Source organism: Eretmochelys imbricata, chromosome 3 (genome assembly GCF_965152235.1).
Source record: "Eretmochelys imbricata isolate rEreImb1 chromosome 3, rEreImb1.hap1, whole genome shotgun sequence".
NCBI lineage: Eukaryota > Metazoa > Chordata > Testudines > Cheloniidae > Eretmochelys > Eretmochelys imbricata.
Genome location: NC_135574.1, coordinates 103906435 through 103923968, shown reverse-complemented (window position 1 = coordinate 103923968; position 17534 = coordinate 103906435). Strand labels below are relative to the sequence as shown.

At 39.5% G+C, this 17534-nt stretch overlaps 1 protein-coding gene across 2 annotated transcripts in view; it reads right to left on the bottom strand.

Annotated features, from left to right (window-relative positions):
• PDE7B (phosphodiesterase 7B) overlaps positions 1-17534 on the bottom strand; it is a 277514-nt gene that overhangs the window by 66402 nt on the left and 193578 nt on the right. The window lies entirely within an intron of this gene.

Here is a 17534-nt window from a genome sequence, read left to right as displayed (position 1 = left end):
CTAGAGACTTTCTTAACCCTCCTCTAGTATATCTAACAATTACCCATGAGATTTCTATGAGCATGCTAAAAATGAGCTGTAATGGTGGGACGCCAAATACTTATACATGGTAGTCTGGAATGAACTTCGGTTAGGTCAACCAGCTTGAATTTACAATTCTTAAGTAGAGATGTGTGAAACTCAAGAGGGTCTGAATAGAATTGGGTGGTGAATGGTTTTCCTGGTCTGTGAAAATTTGCTAGATTTAGAAAAGTTTTCCCAGCCCCTATCAGGACAAAATGTTCATGAACTGAAAATCCAAAAGAGTTTTCTATTGAGGTCAATAGAAATATTTTGTTTCAATTTTGATCATTTTTTTTAAAAAATGAAATCTATAAGTAGCTTAACTTTTGAAATTAAAAGTGACTGCACTAGAAAACTAGAAATTTGACAAGTTTGAAACTTTTTCCAAAAACATTTCAAGTTGAGAAATTTGTCAAAAAGCGACAAGTTTCAGTTTCAATGATTTGGCCTTTTCTGGTGAGAAAATGTTTAATCAAAAAAATTCCTGACTAGCTCTAGTTTTGAGTTTAGAATCCTCATCTTAAAGAAGGTTCAGATATCTGGAAGTTAGGATGCTTTTCTAAAACTTATCCAAAACCTCCTGACTCTGAAAAACTGGCCTGGAAATCTTGTGTGAACAGCCTCGCTTTCATGCTATTTGGCCAGTTCTAACTGAGACTGGGAATAATTTATCCAAACACTTCAGAATTTCAAAAAAGTTTAATTTGAATTTGGTTCTAAAACCAGGTGGAAATCCAGGAGATTTCTGAGAACCAAGTCATCCTTCCTTTTACTCAATCAGTATTTTAACTTTCTCATACCACTGCAGAACCCCATCGAAAATCATCCTCAGTTTTGAAATAGACTGAAATTTTGGACCCAGATTCTAATCAAAAATGCACATTATCTCATAACTGAGACAGTCTCTATTGTGCATAGCATGATCCTGCTCAAGTTGAAATCTTTGAGGACAAGTGTAGCAAAATACCAGAACATAGCGCATCATGTAATTGAAATTCAAATGTTGATGTTATCTCAAGCACATGGGGGAAATATCAATTAAAGTTCTACTTTAATGCATAACATCCTCAATGGAGGATTTCCATACTCTCATCAAAAAACTTCCTACTCTGTCTCCTCTTAAGGCTTATCAGCAATCTCCCTTGGCTGGGGAGGTCTGGATGGTTCTCTCTTTGGTCTGGCAGGGCCACTCCTCTCTCAAAGAAAGGAGTTGCAGTCTGACACAAGGAACACCTCCCTGCACAGGGACTGAAGTCTGGTCAATTGCATGGCACTTCCAGTATACTTAACAACTTATACTTGGGATCTGTTACTTTAGCATAACATTTTATAGTCTCTCTCCTTGCAAAATAAGGTTAGTGAAATCCAGATTCTTTTCTTTTACATAGACCTCAGAGGTCATGCAGCAACTTGAAAGGAGGAGATATGCTACAGAAATCACAGATGCACTCCTTCTCTACATTCTTCCTCATCTGGGGTTAAATTGGGGTGCTTCAAATTTAGGAGGGAAAAGATAGTGGATCACATTCACCACTGGCATAAATTGATGACTCCACTAAAATCATTTATTGTATTTTGGCAAGCTTTGGTTCACAATTATTTATAGGATATCACGTTTTAGCAAGGTGTCCATACCAGCTACAGGTTTAGGGATGTTGATTTGAACAAAACTTTGTTTTATTTCCAAAATTATTCACAGTTTATGCAAGGAGTAGAAGTGCTTTTCACCAGCTGGACTTTCTGAACATTGCATGGAACAAAGTTGTCGCTGTCTAAAAAATTCCAGATCTGTTGCAAACAAACCAAAGTATCTATCTGGTTTCCTTAATCGGATACCCTCCACACTAATTAGTACTGCTTGTTTACACTGTATGACCTGAGCTATTTGAAATGACTTGTCCAAATCTTTAGGGTTCTAGCTGTAGAGGAGAATATTCAAATATATATCCTAATAATCTCCATACTGCCCCTTCAATCTAACTCTGACATAAAGTAAGTAATAACTTTTCTGTGGCTGTTTGTTTTGTGTTTCCTCAAAATAAATCAGCTAAACAAGCCCCTCACCCTCTCCGAGATCCTTAAAAATATTTTAGCAAAGAACTAAAAGATCCACCCATCCAGTCCTTTTTTATTCCAGTAAGAACAAACTACTTTTCAGTAGACATATCCAGTCAAATTACTATTATTTCAGAACTCAGTCTGAATCCTTCCCACACTGGCAGACATCACTTTGAGCACACAAAAAATCTTCAGTTCAATTTGAAATTCCTACTGTAATATCGTGTCTATTAGTCTTTTACTGTCAATTTTCTAGATGTTTTTTGCAGTTTTGTTTTTCGTGAGTTTGATCTTCAGACATAAATTACGGTCATTTATTAGCTCCTCTATATGTTCTAATGTCCTGAAATTAGAACACACATTATTTCAGAAAATACATTACAATACCCGTCCCCCTCTTCTTCTTACATTACACCCAGACTTGGCCAGCCTTGGGTTGTGCATGTTTGAATATGAAAGTGGGTTAGGGCTCAGGCACTAATGCTTTCTTCCTCCCTCTGAGTGCCTCTGTATGTTCTAATGTTCTGAAATACAGGGTCATACAATCTACTGGTGTAAATTGGTGCAGCTTTATTGGAGCCAAGCCTGTTTACACCAAAAGAGAATTTGGCCCAGTGTTACTAATTCATTCTACACTTTAATTCTAGAAGTAATTTTAAAGGATAGTGGGAAGACTAATACATACATTGACAGCTGAACATTGTTACATGATTTTAAGGATTTAAACAATCTGTCACGCTCAGCCAAGAATTGGCTTGCTTTAGCAATGCTATGCATGGAGAATCTATTGCTGTGCCTGTGGTGAACTCTATAGCCACCTACAATTAAGGATGGGTTTCTTTGTATATGGGAGATAGCACCTGATAAGGAGCAATATATTGATTTAATGAATCTTAGTCAATTCATCAAGCTATCTGTGAAAACTTCCTATACATCAAATAATTAAATGTAGGAGACAATTGAATAGCCCTAAGTACAGTAGCATAAGCTTACTAGCATCAATTTTTCTCATTCTCTTTTTATATCTTTTTTCCTTTCTGCTATTCATCATTCCCCTTCACTGCCTTTTGGAACTGAATGTTATCATTTCAAGGTTAAAGAACAGTATGGAACTGATAGCAGATATAGGCACACTCAATGTGAATGTATATAGTTGTATGACAACTAATAAGCATAGAGCATAGTTCCTGATTAGGAGGAAGTCCTACTTAATCATCAATCATGGGAGCAGAAAGTGCCAGTGAGTTTGTTTTGTAATGTTCTTTTTATTGGAGATTGTCACCTACCACCTCACACTGGAACCCATATGGGGTATCATCAAACATTTACAACCCATACTTGATGGGGACCATATCCTGAAAGAAGTCTTTCCTGAACCCCCTCTTCCAGCCTTCAAACAACTGCCAACCTCATCATCAGAAGGAAGCCACCCCCACCCCTCCCCGATCAGGACACACCAACCCAATCAGCACCAGACCCGGCCAGAACAAAAGATGCAAAACCTACAGACATATCTCCACTACTGTGATGATCAATACCCCCCACAACACACTTTTCAAGATTCATGTGGTGTACCTCATCCAGTGCACTAAATGCCCCAGTAATGTGGGTGAAACAAGACAATCACTATACTCTCAAATGAACTCACACAGAAAAAATGATAAAAGACAAAAACTCCTTAGCCCGTGGGTGAACACGTTTTATAAAGTGATCACTCCATATCTGACCTCTCAGTCCTCATCCTCAAAGGATTCCTGCACAACACTTTCAAAGGATGAGACTGGAAACTTAAATTTATAACTTTGCTAGACACTAAAAATCATGGACTTCATGCAAACACTGGAGTTATGGCTTATTACAATAATCTGTAACTCACTACCCTCTTGTTTTGTCTTATGACTGCAGAGGTGTTAACAGGCCACTTCACCTTAAATGGTCCCTTATAATGTGTGTTAACTACTTATGCTAAACAATCTGTTCCACTTTGTATTTAGCTGAGACATTCTGAGTATCCTTCTTAGACCTGAAGAAGAGCTCTGTGTAAGCTCGAAATCTGATCTCTTTCACCAGCAGAAGAGCCACCTTGTCTCTCTAATATCCTGGGACCAAGTCAGCTACAGCAACACTGCAAACAACATACGGCAGTCATGCCAGGCAGCAAGGACATTTTGGCAGAACACAACATTTATCAGGGAGTCAGTCAAAGATACATTGAAAATTGATATAAAATTTGCCTTTTTTGAGGTCTGAGAAAACCCAGGCACCTTTTCACTCCCTCTCTTGCTCATTTCCTCACATCTCTTGGTGCTTCCTGGTGCTGTCAGGGCCCAGAAATGAAATTCCCTGAGAAAAGCCACTCTTTACATGTCCAGCTATATCAGAGATAGGATGGGCCAGAAATCTCACGAGAGAACCTGTTTTCCAGTTTGCTGAACCACTAGGTTCAGAAAGTTCATCTCAAGAGTCTGGATAATTCTCTAAATCTTATGTGCTTATCTGTCCAGACTGCTTTGCAGGTTCTGTCTTTACTAATTACTGGCACACGTTTCACACTGAAATTTGGCTACATGTTCTCTGAGTCAATAAACATTTTTTCCTGGATGCATGATGTGCTAGGCCTTAAACAAACCGCAGGTGGCTGGCTGGTTGTGTTCCAGCTCCCAGCCCCTGTTGCTCTCTAATTATCCTCATTTTATGTATATTTTGATTTTGTAGTGTCTTTCCCACAGTCCTGCTCTATGCACCTCATTATGCTGCCAGACACAAACAAGTCCTAACCTACTATCTGAGACGTATTTCTTGTCTCATATAGTAGACAAGAGACATATTTCTTGTCTCTTGTCCACATGCTTCCCATGTCAAAAAGTAACGGAAATGTTACCAAAGAGACAAAGTCTTGAGAAATAGTTTCTCTGATCAGCACATCAGCCAAGATCCACTATACACTGTTGCAGAAAAAATCCAAATCCCTCTTCACCTCCCCCATTCAAATTACCTGACCCTGAATCATACTTTGTTACTGGAGTAACTTTGCTTGGCAGATTTGTGCTAGTAATCATGCTTGAAAAATAAATCCCAGGTTCTTTCAGTGCCTTTTGTGTCTATGTCATCTTTCAGGTAAGGTACCACTGTATGGCACTATGCCATACTTTGGCCCTCCGAATACTTCTCCATGGGTTTTGAAATGATTAGCCTGCAGTGGCCTGCTGAGCACATAATGCATGCAGGGGCTTAAGACTTTGTATAAGAATTTAAAGTGTTCAGATAGGATGATGACAAAAAATAATCTTTCTTGCTTCATAGTATTTTTAAATTTAAATAAAATCTATGGGCCAGATCTTCCGCTGATGTAAATCCATGTAGCTCCAACTCAATGGAGCTCATCAGCTGAGGATCTGACCCTATATATTTAATAAGAACAGATTAAAAATTTTTATTAAAGCTAATGTTAAAAAAAATTATATACATATTTAATTATTTTAAACCACTAACTCACCCCCCCCCCACCGTCCCCCAAGTAGCTTGAACTGAACCTCAGTATGCGGGGGAGGTAGGGGAGAAAAAAGAAAAGCTTGTACTTGCAAGATTTCCACCTCAGTTTTTCAGACTCAGGAGATTTGCCAAATTTGGGCCAGCTTCAGATAATCATCTGAACCCTTGTGATGTTTATCCAAATCCCAGTCACCAAACCACTTGAGGTTCACTCATCACTAGATTTCCTCAGTACTCATCAGAATAAAGAGTGTTCAGAAGAATGCCAAAAGGGAAAGAAAACTCAGCACTTGATGAGACAAGTTAACCTTACTAAATAGTACAGGGTGAGATTTTCAAAGCAATCTAAAGTTCTAAAATCCCCTAGATTATTAGTTGATATTTTCTAAGCAATAAACTGGTCAAAATGTTTTCTGAGTAAGGGTTTTTTTCATGAAAAGTGCAGATTTGATTACACTGAATTTTCCTGTGGAAAAATTGCCTTTTTTGTCAAACTTCTCGTTTTTTAGTGAGATTCTAAAATGAAAAATGTTGACAAAATTGTTTGAAATTTAAGTAAGGAAAAGTGAATAAAAACTCTCTCTCTTTTAAAACCTTTATTCACTGGAAAAAGATGGATTTTTTTTTTGAGAAAGTGAAGGGAAACGTATATAAGATGCAATCCTGCTAAGACTACTACGTGTGCTCAGCTTTACTACAGTGAGCAGTAGTTTTACTGATTTCTACTGAGTGGGATCAAAATTAAACAAAAACAATTGAAACATAGTCTGTCAAAACCTGAAAATTTTCATGTGAAAATTTGAACAAAATGAAAATCTTGTTTTTATAAAAAAATAAAGTTAATACTAGTAAACAATAATAATAAATGTATTTAATAATAAATAAGTAATGTCAACCAGCTATTTTAAATAGTACTGCTCGCCTTCAAAGCCCTTTTCAAATAGCATGGGCTAGATTGTGGCTGGAACCTTCACAGTTGCATATGCGGCAGGAACTGGAACGAAATTTCACTCTCTCCCAGTTAACTCATGCAAGGGCTGAGTACAATCTTCCTTTTGACGTTAATCCCATCAAATGGGGTCCACCCTATGGCCATGTCTATGCTAGCAATCTTACAGCGGCACAGCTGTACTGATACAGCTATGCTGCTGCAAGCTTGTTCGTGTCGTTGCTCTATGCCAATGGGAGAGAGCTTTCCTGTCAACGTAATGAAACCACCTAAATGCGTGGTGATAGCTGTGTTGGCGGGAGAGCATCTGTGCTGTGCACATGAGCGCTTATGTCTGTGAAACTTATGTAGCTTGGAGCGTGTGTTTTTTTCAACCCCGAAACGACATAAGTTTTGCTGACATAAAGGGTAGTGTACAAATGGCCTATGAGTCCTCTCCCTGGAAAGTGCTCTGTTCCATGCCATATCCTCTGTCATACCAAATGCTAACATGTCTTTCTTTAGGACATCCCGCCGCTTCTTCTAGGTCAGCCTCTGTCTTTTTTCCTTCAGTCTTCATCTGTTGGAGTCTTCTACCACAAAGTTGTCAGGATTGCCCTTTAAATGACCAACACATCTGAGTCTGCACTCCCTCATTTTTTCATTTATGTTACACTGAGCATGTCTCTACTATACAGATTCCTTATGTGGTCTTTCCTGTTTATGCCACTCATCCATCTCAACATTCACATATCTGTGGAAAAAGATCATTTGCTTATGTTTCCTCTTTCTTGCCCAACACTCAGAGCCATACATGAAATCTGGATGGACCTCTGTTTTACAGGCTTTCCCTTTTAATCTTATTGGTATGTTCCTGTCACATACTACACCACTTATCTCTGTGCATTTCTGCCAGACACTTACAATCCTAACTCTAATTTCATCCTCCATTTCCCCGGATTCTGGAACCCAGATACTTTGAATTTTCAGTATTGTCTGCCCATCAAGTTGCAAGGATAATTCTTCAGTGTTCACATTATTGAAATCACATACCTTATATCCTGTTTTTCCTCTGCTTATGTTAAGCCCATCTCTCTCCAACACATTTCTCCATTTATCAGATATTCTATCTTTCTGCTCACTGCATAGAATGATGAGCACAATCTGCTCTTCACTATTTCTCACAATATCCCCATGTAATTGTAAAATAAATATTATACCTATTTCACAAATGGGTAAACGGATGCAAGAAAGTAAAGAAGACTTGTTTTAGGGGAGTCAGTGTGAGAATGGGATTAGGCCTCAGGAGTTCTTGGATCCTAGATGTATACTTAGACCACTGGATTATACCACAACATAGCTCAGTAGCTCTCCATCATATTTCACTGTGGTCCAGAGCCATGATCCCCAACCTTTCTGTTGCAACAGCATATTCATGTTCCCAGAAGAGTGTGGTGGGTGCCGGACGACCAGCCGCCGAAATGCCACCGAGAAGTGGCATCATTGAGAAGTGCCACCGCCGAAATGCCACCGAGAAGCTGCAGGATTTTGGCGGTGACGCTTCCTGACATTGCCGCTTCTGAGCGGCATTTCGGTGGCTGGTTGTCCAGCAACCACGCTCCTCAGCGGCGGGTTGTCCAGCAGAAGCACTCTCGTCAGTAGGCGGGCGCACATAAATGCCCCTGCAGGTGCCAGGGTGCCCGCGGGCACCGCGTTGGGGACCACTGGTCTAGAGGAAGAACTGGCAAGTGGTTAATGCACAAAACTGACACTCACATGTGGGTTCTATTCCTCACTAGGGAATCTTGAAAGCAAGAGAATATTTAAGTGACTTGTCCATTTCCCCATCTGTCAATTATGGGCACTGATCAGACATGCCAAAACCATGAAAAAAATATAGAAATTGCACTTGTTTTTGGCTTAATTTGCTTGTGAGTTGCTTGTTGGCTAGTTTTTGGCTTGTTGCTTCTTTTTTTTTTATCGCCTCCCGGCAAGCAAGAGCCAGGGGAGAAGAGAGTCAGGGGTGCACAGTGGGCCCACCACAGTCCCAGACTGCACACTGGGGGGAATCTAGTCACATAGAGTGTTGGGGTTCTTAGGGATTGGCTTATTTTGGCCTTGTTTTGAAATGGGATTAGCTTCATTTTTGGCTTATTGTGAAAGTCGGGGTGCTTATTTACCATGTGAAAGTTGGCAACTGTGGCACTGATACCTTGCAACGGTGTAAAAAGCTTTAAGATCTTTGTATGAATGTTGTTTCAGAACTGGAAAGTATTATGTATTATTGGTGAGTCCACTGTCTCTTCTTTACAGTGGGTGCTCCTCAAGGAACTGGTATATTGCATTGTGTAACAGAAAGAGAAGATAACAGTGATCACAATGACATTTGCATTTGGGCTATTCTTACAGGACTAAGAAAAGAAGACGAGCAGAAAGCAACATGTACAGTATGGGCCCTACATGGCCTCTTAAAATTGCAACAGACCCAGGTAGCAGGTTTCCAGTTTAGAAGGCTGTATGACTGAAAATCCTCTCTCCCTCTCCCTCTCCCTCTCTCTCTCTCTCTCACACACACACACACGGAGCTGGGTTATAAAAGCTGCAGTGAAGATCATTGTTATAAAAGCCAAAAAAAGACGCAAAAGAAAACCAAAACCAAAAATCACCCCTTTGCCTGGAACATGATGTTCTTGAATGTGTCACAGCTAATGTGACATCTTTAAAACATCTGATTTGTTATGTACAAAAGAAGAGATGTAATGACTGTTGCACAGCTATACAGTAGGTCCAACATCCTCCCTCCTTTGTGTGAAACTCTGTTACAGGGGCTTTGGCGAACACTTCATAAATGTTCTCCATTAGTAATAATTTACATGACATTACAGCTGTCACTGAATGTCAGGATAATTTCCCTATCCCTCCCCTCTTTTTCTTTTAATATTTTGAACAATTCCAGTTTAAAGCAGCACCTACTGTGTGTTCTTGCTAGAGAGATTGCTGAGGAGAGAAAAATACAAAGGACAGGAGCCAGTAAGTTGAAAGCATCTCATCACTGCAGAATTGATATTAATCAGACCTATCTTTGAAGACCTTGGCTTTTGAGTTTTGTCTTTGCCTTCACACTAAGAAGAAAAGACTGTGAGGAGCAAAGAAGTCCATTATCCATTTTGATAATGGCAGAGGACTGGGTGGGACAGGAGGGACTCCAGGTAGAAAATGAGTAATGTAGTGCTTTATTCATGCAGTTTCTGTGCCTCTTTTTAAAGCATTCATCTTTATTTCCATCCAATGCACCTCTCTAGATCACCGGCCTTAAAGTCTGCAGGGCCTCAAGCTGCCAAAAGTGAAAAGGGCCATGAGCTGCCTCCAACTTCCAGGCCCAAGCCCAGAGGAGGAAACAGGCTGGAATTGAAAATTGTCTCCCTGACCAGGCCTTCTGTCAGAGGAGTGAATTAAACTACTCCCTGAAACAGTGAGTTGGCATGGCATCATGGGACTAGTTTTGTGTATGTGAGGCTGCCCTTTAGTGGCTGGCCCAAAGAGATGATATTGTACCGAATACATTGCTAGTTAAAGGAACTCTCTTTTAGCTTAAGGACTAGAGGGTTACATTTTGGAAACTGCAGTGCTCAGGATTCTAGTCCCAGCTTCTCAGAGGTATGTGTGATTTATGCAATAATGGTATTGGCTGCTTAGAGCACATACATTTGTTACAACCCTCATGACAAGACCTGAAAGCAAGGAATGCCCACTTATTTAAACTATCAAGACAAATTAGGAAGTGCATCTCTGGGTGATCAGTGTACAGTCAGAGGCAGATTAAGGATTTGTGGGGTCCTAGGCCAGAGCAAGTGGGGGCCCCTCCTCACCCTTTCCGCATGCAGCCCCCCCCCCCCAGCACTCCTGCCCGGCAGCGGGGTCAGGGCGTGGGGCCTTCCTCTGCCTGACCTGTGCTCCTGCCGGGCAGAGTGGGTCATGGAGCAGGGGTGTCCATTTTTCTGGGGGCCACCCAATTGGCAGGGACCCATGGGTACAGGCCCCGTTGGCCAGTGGCTAATCCTCCACTGTGTACAGTAATGAAAGAGGCCCAAGTGATTTCAGGCACCTATAACGTGCATTGATTTCCTAGAAATGCACTTCCTGGAATGTTCATATCCTACCATGAAACAGAATCTAGAAAGGGTGAAAAACAGAGCTGTGCATTTATTGAATATTATTGACAAGTACAGGCGAGATCATCACTGACTTCCAATCAGCAAGTTTCACGGCTGTCAAAAATTCTAAAACCATCACAGAATAAGAGCACTTTTAGGCCCTGCTTCCACTGGGAAATTGGCTAATCTTGAAAACAGTTTCAGGTAAAAAGATTATACTAGCCACTGCAGTGCAATGAGGCCACTGTTTTTAAGGCTGCTTCATAAAAACAGCTTTAGATTATGGCCAGGTTTTTTGTATAGATGGGTTCTTAATTTACACTTGCTAAAGGTTATTTAGGGACTCATGATTGAAAGGACAAAAGAACCAACAAAGCACTGAGATCTCTAGCATTTGCCCAAGCCAATTATGTTTGCAAGCAAGATGGATTATTCAAAGTCAAACTACAAGTCCCAGCGATTATCATTCTAGTGCTAATCTGTTTTGCCTAAAAGAGTAGTTAAGAATAAATTTGCTGGTTTGAGTCTAATTCCCAGTGGCTAACTGGTCACAACACAACAAATAAAAAACAAACAAACTCCACTATCATTGAAATTACTTGGCCACCTTGTTGGCAGGTTTAGCAGGGAGTTCGAGGTCTGAATGAGCCTGGAGAATGAACAACGCTTTCCTCTCTAGGGACTGCACCTTTAGATCAGGTGGAGGTACATTGATGGGACAGTATGAGGAGAGCGTCGCTGTACCTATTCTGTGGCTAAAAGTGGACTTCACTCTCAAGACTGTAACTTTCCAGTACCTTCTGCAAGCACTAAATCACCCAGCTTTTAAAAAGTTTTTTTTTAAATAGTAAAGATAGCACAAGTGAAATTAATGTGACAGTTGGTACGGAGGCTTCAAACTGCGTCAATCGCACTGCATTCACTGCCTCCCCTAACAACCAATGTGCATGAGAAAGTGTTCCAATACTGTTCTGTGTAAGGGAGACACTTAGAGAGAAAAGTGGAGGTATGGAACTGTTTTATGTTGTAGTTCTTCTCAAACTGTCTTTGTAAAATCTGTAGCAGATGTAATGTTTCTCAGTGCTTTAGCATGGAAGGAGGACATGCTTTATCCAGACCCCCGGGAGAAGTCCAAAATCATGATGTGACATTTAAATTCACTAGCTACTGAGGGATGACATCAAAATCATGCTTTGACTGTCAATAGCTGTTGCATAAGGGTTTAAGAAATAGTCAGGAATAATAGAAATCAGTGAGAAGTCTCAACTGATATTTTCTAGTCTACTTTTCCCTGTTCTTGTATTTCAGAATGGAAGGGAAGGGCATTTTAAAATATTTCATATTTGATTCAAATAATATGTCCCTCAACCAAGTTACACAGCAAATTTACAAACAACTGCAAAACATACCATAAAAATCCAATGGTATGACATCCCTTTAAACATCACAATTATCTTAATCTTTAAGGGCCAAATCCTGAAGTCCTTGCTCTGTCTTTCCCATTGAGATAAATGGAATTTTTGACCAATTAGGATTTGGCCCTAAAACTCATCATAAATGTCTGGAGTAGCTAAACTATTTAAATCTATTTCAAATTTGCTACCTTCTTCCCATAGACTATCCTTGTAAATGAATCATTAGGATGCAACACCACTGGACTAGCATATATAATGGATGACTGACAGAGAACTGATTGCAGAAGTTGGCATTTAAGTGATCATTACTGGGCTCTAAAGTTAACCCCTTGCCTTAAAAATTAAGATAAAGTTGCACCTTTCTTCCTACTATTTCTGTCTGGTGGGCTGTGGAATCAAGAGAACAGTGCATGTAGCATGCATTGTGAATGCGTTCTGGTTCTTCACAATAAGAAGGGACAAAAACTTGGATTAAGGAGTAGTCCATGAAAATTTGCAAGATACCAGTACCATAAATCTCTGGAATTCATCCCATTCAATTCTATAACAAGTTTTCAACATAGATAAGGTCCTGTTCTAACTTCTGTGGGGATTGAAGATTTGGTTAAAGGTTTTAGAATGTTATCTGACATGAAATTGACCTGACTGAAAGACTCTGGTTGAAACAATACCTAGGAAAAATGATAGCTAGATCCTTTCCCATCAGCTTTTAACAGGAATTTATTTTTTACATGGTACCCAAGAACCAGAGCTCTTTGACTGCTTGTTCATGCCACCACACTGTGTATATCCGGACTCTTCCATTCTTAACTCAGGAAAACCATAATATAATAAAAGTGTTTTTTCATTGCAAAACTATGTATAAGCTTCAGTAATTAAACTAAAGCCATAGTAACCAAACAAATACCAACACCACACAACTACACTTTGTGAAGTAAAAACTAGGAAATTGGTTGTAACCACAGGAACCATATAATACTGTGGTCTAATTCGTTGAGTTACGTAGTCTGATGCCAGTATCTGCATATTTACTAACCTGTAGTTTTACTGTAAATCAGTAGCTATATTACAGCCTGAGTTATGAGAGACTACAGAATACCAGGTTTCAGAGTAACAGCCGTGTTAGTCTGTATTCGCAAAAAGAAAAGGAGTACTTGTGGCACCTTAGAGACTAACCAATTTATTCGAGCATGAGCTTTCGTGAGCTACAGCTCACTTCATCAGATACATGTTGTATCTGTAGCTCACGAAAGCTCATGCTCGAATAAATTGGTTAGTCTCTAAGGTGCCACAAGTACTCCTTTTCTTTTTACAGAATACCAGACTATCACGAATGTGTGCAACCAAAAAGTGAAGAGGAATTTTACTTTGTGAAATTTTATGGCCTATGTTACATAGGAGGTCAGACTAGATGATCATTATGATCCCTTGTATCCTTAAAATATATGAATGAGCTAAAACTGATAGGTGAATTTCAGAAAGCTTGCATGCTTCTCCAAACTCAGCCAAATCATGGCGCTGTGAAATCAGTCTCAAGCACAGGGCTTGGTGGTAATGGGGGACTTCAAATATCCAGACTTCTGTTGGGAAAATAACACAGTAGGGCACAGATTATCCAACAAGTTCTTTGAATGTTTTGGAGACAATTTTTTATTTCAGAAGGTGGAGAAAGCTACTAGGGGAGAGGCTGTTCTAGATTTGATTTTGACAAATAGGGAGGAGCTGGTTGAGAATTTGAAAGTGGAAGGCAGCTTGGGTGAAAGTGATCATGAAATCATAGAGTTCATGATTCTAAGGAATGGTAGGAGAGAGAACAGCACAGGAAAGATAATGAATTTCAAGAAAGCAGACTTTAGCAAACTCAGGGAGTTAGACTTACTTCTCATGGGATCTTAAGGGGAAAAACAGTTCAAAAGAATTGGTAGTTTTTCAAGGAGATATTATTAAGGGCACAAGATCAAACAATTCCACTGTATAGGAATGATAGGAAGTATGGCAAGAGACCACCCTGGCTTAACCAGGAGATCCTCAATGATCTGAAACTCAAAAAAAAAAAAAAAAAAAAAAAACCCCTACAAAAACTGGAAACTAGGTCAAATTACAAAGGATGAATATAAACAAACAGCACAATCATGTATGGATAAAATTAGAAAGGCAAAGGCACAAAACAAGATTAAATTAGCTAGAGACATAAAAAGTAACAAGAAAACATTCTACAAATACATTAGAAGCAAGAGGAAGACCAAGGACAGGATAGGCCCGTTACTCAATGAAGGGGAGGGGGGAAACAATAACAGAAAATGTGGAAATGGCAGAAATGCTAAATGACTTTTTTGTTTCAATTTTCACCAAAAAGTTTAGTAGCGATAGGATGTCTAACATAGTGAATGCCAGTGAAAATGAGGTAGATGTTTTCAAGTCACCAAGGCCTGATGAAATACATCCTAGAATACTCAAGGAGCTGAATGAGGACATATCTGAGCCACTAGCCATTATCTTCAAAAAATCATGGACACGAGAGAGATTGCAGAGGACTGGAAAAGGGCAAGTATAAAGGCCAATCTATAAAAAGGGGAATAAGGACAATGTAGGGAATTACAGACCAGTCGACTTAATATCAGTATCTGGAAAGATAATGGAGCAAATCATTAAACAATCAATTTGCAAACACCTAGAAAATAATAAGGTGATAAGTAACTGCATGGATTTGTCAAGAACAAATTGTGTCAAACCAACCTAACAGCTTTCTTTCACAGGGTAACAAGCCTTGTGGATGGGACAGTGGGGAGAGGGAGTTGTAGATGTGGTATATCTTGACTTCAGTAAAGCTTTCGATACTGCCTGGCATGACCTTCTAATAAACAAACTAGGGAAATACAATCTAGATGGAGCTACTACAAGGTGGGTGCATAACTGGTTGGAAAATTATTCCCAGAGAGTAGTTATCAGTGATTCACAGTTAAGCTGGAAGGGCATATCAAGTGGGGTCCTGTAGGGATCAGTTCTGGGTCCGGTTCTGTTCAATATCTTCATCAATGATTTAGATAACGGCATAGAGAGTACACTTATAAAGTTTGCAGACGATACCAAGCTGGGACGGGTTACAAGTGCTTTGGAGGATAGGATTAAAATTCAAAATGTTCTGGACAACTTGGAGAAATGGTCTGAAGCAAATAGGATAAAATTCAATAAGGACAAATGCAAAGTACTCCACTTAGGAAGAAACAATCACTTACACACATACAAAATGGTAAATGACTGCCTAGGAAGGAGTATTGCAGAGAGGGATCTGGGGGTCACAGTGGATCACAAGCTAAATATGAGTCAACAGTGTTACACTGTTGCAAAAAAAGTGAACATCGTGGGATGTATTAGTAGGAGTGTTGTAAACAAGACATAAGAAGTAATTCTTCTGCTCTACTCCACGCTGATAAGGCCTCAACTGGAGTATTGTGTTGAGTTCTGGGCACCACATTTCAGGAAAAATTGGAGAAAGTCCAGAGGAGAGAAACAATAATGATTAAAGATCTAGAAAACATGACCTCTGAGGGGAGACTGAAAAAACTGGGTTTGTTTAGTCTGGAAAAGTGAAGACTGAGTAGGCACATGACAACAGTTTTCAAGTACACAAAAGGTTGTTACAAGGAGGAAGTAGAAAAATTGTTGTCCTTAACTTCTGAGGCTAGGACAAGAAGCTATGGGCTTAAATTGCAGCAAGGGTGGTTTAGGCTGGATATTAGAACAAATTTCCTGTCAGGGTAGTTAAGCACTGGAATAAATTGCCTAGGGAGGTTATGGAATCTCCGCCATTGGAGGTTTTTAAGAGCAGGTTAGACAAACACCTGTCAGGGATGGTATAGATAATACTTAGTCCCGCCATGAGTGCAGGGGACTGGACTAGATGATCTCTTGAGGTCCCTTCCAGTCCTATGATTCTATGTGAGATTTCTAGTACTTCCAGTTTCTGGGTCAGTCCAGTGACAGACAAGGCTCACTTCAACGATAACGGGGCAATCAGCAGCAGCAAGAGAGAGAGAGAGAATAAAAGACCAAGGCTGATGTTTCAGATGTTTTTCCATTTTTGTTTTGATTTGAGTTGATGTGTTTTGCAATGGCTAACTAGAGAGATCTGTGATCAGTTACCCGTCAATGAATTTTCATATATATTTGAAGTTCTGCTTGTTTGGTTCATGTAGTGCCAGAACCTTGCTTTCATAGGTGGAAGTATGGTTTTGCTTTTGTTTTTAATTTCCTGCCCTGGAAGGCAAAATTTGAGTCTCTGTGAAGGGCAAGAGGAATAATTAATCCACTGCTGGCTGGATCAGGAATCCTGTGAGAATGGGCTGTCTTGTGACATTTAAGTTATTTTGCTCCGGGTTCTTAAGTCTGGATCTTAAATAGATTCTCAAATAATTAAATAAACTCACTATCTTCAGGTCAGAAAGAAAACTACTCTTTTATTAAGACACTTTTCTACAGAGTCCACAGGCTTAAAATCGCTGCTGTCATTCCATAATATTGAAGGCAGACTTAAGGCGACCATTCATTTTGATTGAAATTCACTCTCATAGAGAGGGACCACACAAAGGACAGACCATGTACCACTTAACACCTACTTAAGAACTCAAGATAGTGTTGAATTAGTTCTTGTGCACAGGCCTTTGTGAAGCCATTCTGCACAGGGGCTAAATTTCAACCCAACAAATGCACAGGGGACTTGGTCAAAACCAGGAGTTGCAAGGAAATGAAAAACTGTTAACTTTTTTTTCAAACCTCAAAAACAAAACAAAAAATAATCTTGAGTTCAGCCTGAAATATTGTACTTTGGTCTAAGGCTTGGGCTTGTTCTTAATTTTATTTAAACCAGCTCAACTAGTTGTAATTTTAATTCTTTATCTCTAAAACTCAGATTTTCCTTTATGAAGTCTAGTTCCAGCAAGCAGCAGATTTCTCTGGAATCCCCAAACATCCCTCACTAAAAAGTATTCTGTTCAGATATGTGATCTTAAAAAAACGAATATATGATTTTTCTAGAAATGGGTTAGAACTAAAACACTATCGCTGAACACTTCTAGACTGTGGGAGTGCTTGAAATGCAAACATGCATTTGGATCTGGATTTTGCAAATGACCCTCTATCATTAAAATGGGCTAAATCAAATTCCTGGATCTGAACTCACCTGGACTTTTTTGAAACGCTGAACAAAGTTAGTTGCCAAAATAGCACAGTTCTAAAATATCATCACTGTACTACTCTTATCAACTGTTATCACTAGCATCTTTATTTTGCATTAGATTGTGCCTTCAATGATATTGATAGTTTCTACAAACAATAGTCCTTGAAATGTACCTAAGGGAATTCATGACAGTATTTCAACTCATGGATATTTTTATATTGTGATTGCTCCCTTCTCCCCTGGAATCA